The sequence below is a fragment of the Numida meleagris genome, chromosome 26, assembly GCF_002078875.1.
Source record: "Numida meleagris isolate 19003 breed g44 Domestic line chromosome 26, NumMel1.0, whole genome shotgun sequence".
NCBI lineage: Eukaryota > Metazoa > Chordata > Aves > Galliformes > Numididae > Numida > Numida meleagris.
The window spans coordinates 2,869,020-2,871,129 of NC_034434.1; the positions used below are offsets into that span (position 1 = coordinate 2,869,020).

Sequence of the window (2,110 nt, forward strand, 5' to 3'; positions counted from 1 at the left end):
GTCCCCCTTACAAATGTACGCTCCGCAGAGGGAACTGCAAAGCCCCGGTTAAGCGAGCAAGACTGAGTCGGAAGCGGAATATTGCCAGAGCTGTGTATGAAAGTGTGCGCGCATGTAATAATAACCCTAATAAAAAACACAGCTCTCGGCCGCCGACGGGAGAAGGTCACGGAGCATCCGAGGGTGATTTATGGACTCGGGGATGTTGTCGCACGCCGAGTAGGGGCGTGAGGGGAACGTTTTTATTTGAGATTAATAACTTCAACATCCAGAACGGAAACGGGATTATGAAAGCGAGCGAATGTTTCCCCAAACGAAAATATTTTTAAATGAGATTGCTTTTTTTTTTTTTTTTTCGCTTTCTTCCCTTCTCTGTCCCTTTCCTAAGCCCTTCCTGCGAACGTCGCGCTGATAAATCTCGGCGCGGCTCTAAGCGCGTTCCGGCTCGACCCGTCCGTCCTGTTGCCAAATCCCAAACGGAGAACCGCCCCGTAACCCCCCCCGCATTCCTAATCCCGACTCCTTCAGGAAAGCGGCCTCGTGCGTTCCCTGTTGTTGAACCCAGAGCCAATGAACCTCGTGTACTTCATCCCTTCTACGCGTTTCGCTCGGGTTACCGGCGGCGTTTAACCCAAACCCTTCGGTTCTCATTTATTTGTGACGTGTTTTGTATTTTCCTGACTCTCAGAAGCCAGCACCCTCCGCTCGGGTCCCTCCACTTCTTTCCCAATCACAGCCCCAGACCCAGGGGGGAGGGAAGCGGGGGGGGAAAGAAAGGGGAGGGGGGGGTCCGCAGTCGCAAATTGGCAGAAAGAAGCGCAGTGCCCATCGTCCGCGGTGCCACTTCGGGTAGGGGCGGGTGAAGAGCGGGGCAATCCCTGGCAAAGCTGTACTCTCTTGGATGAGAGATATCCTCAGAGGAAATGCTGGGGGGAGGCTGTTATTAGACCCCGTCTGCTCCCCTTTTCCACCCAAACATTTCTCTGTGCGACGAATTCCCTCCGGTTTCCCTTGTCCACGCTTTTCTGAGCCGAGTTTCATACTTTTTTTTCTCTCTCTCTCTCTCTCTCTTTTTTTTTTTCCCCCTCTTCAGTTCTTCTCCTTTCCCAAACTCCACCGCAGCCCCGTGTTTGCTGGACCAGACATCCGGGAACCGGTGAGTTTTGCTCTGCCTCCTACCTGCTCCCCTTCCCTGCGCCCGCCTCCCTCCGCACCATTCATTCGGAGCCGTTCCTCCTCCAAAAAAATCACCCAACGTGACTTTATTCTTTTATTTATTTACTATGTCCCCACCAAACCCGGCTTCCCCCCCCCCCCCCTTTTTTTTTTTTTCCCATGTCGCTACCGCCTTGTCTTTAAACTTTGTGATTTATGGCCGTAACTTCCAGGGAGTGTTTTAAATGGAAGAGATTTCCTGCGCTCCCTTTGAAGGGAAACCCGGTCGGGTTGCAACATTTGCTGCTGATTTGGTGAGAGGGAGTTGCACTTAAAAGAAAAAATAAAAATAAAAATTCAGCTGCAACCCAAACAGAGGTGGTAATACACGGGGAGCCCCAAAACTGCTCGCAGCGGCTCAACTTGTAAACGTGCAAAGACCTGCTGAACCCTTCGGTTTTTCGGCTGCCGGTTTAAGGTTAAAGCCAAATTTTGCACTTTCGGAAGAGTTGTTTGCAGAGCCCGAGGTGTTTCTGCTTGTCAGAAGCCAGTGGAGGTCCGTACTCAGAAACCAACCCAGTACTTCACCTACAGAAAAGTCCTTAAAGAAAAGTCCGCGGTAGTTTCTCCTCCTTCCTTGCCTGGAATCTCAGCGCTGGGGCTCCAAACTAATAAGAGTCTTGCAGCAGAAATGTTGTTTTCGAGCAGATCATAGTCAAATGAGGGGTGGGGGGGGATCTCAATAGTCACATCCCCGGTCGAAAGCCCTCATTTCTGGGATCTGAAGGCAGAACAATAGCTGGAAACACCGTAGTCCACGGGTAAGACTTTGTCCATCACTTTAGCAAGCTTGTCCGCCCAGCCCAGCATAAGTCCTCTCCAAAGTCAGATGTTCACTTGGACACCTTTGGTTTTTTTTTCTGCCCGTAGTTATTCGCCTAAAGGCGACCAAAAA

General features: G+C 51.0%; 1 protein-coding gene and 1 long non-coding RNA gene across 2 annotated transcripts in view; one reads left to right on the top strand and one right to left on the bottom strand.

Moving 5' to 3' along the window:
• Window positions 1-1,085, bottom strand: part of LOC110388612 — a 3,848-nt gene extending 2,763 nt beyond the window's left edge. Inside the window, exon 1 of the long non-coding RNA XR_002432932.1 lies at window positions 12-1,085. This is a non-coding gene — a long non-coding RNA (uncharacterized LOC110388612). The remainder of the gene's footprint in view (window positions 1-11) is intronic.
• Window positions 1,088-2,110, top strand: part of HOXB3 (homeobox B3) — a 9,697-nt gene continuing 8,674 nt past the window's right edge. Inside the window, exon 1 of the mRNA XM_021378040.1 lies at window positions 1,088-1,156. The gene's annotated coding sequence lies outside the window, so the exon portion shown is untranslated. The remainder of the gene's footprint in view (window positions 1,157-2,110) is intronic.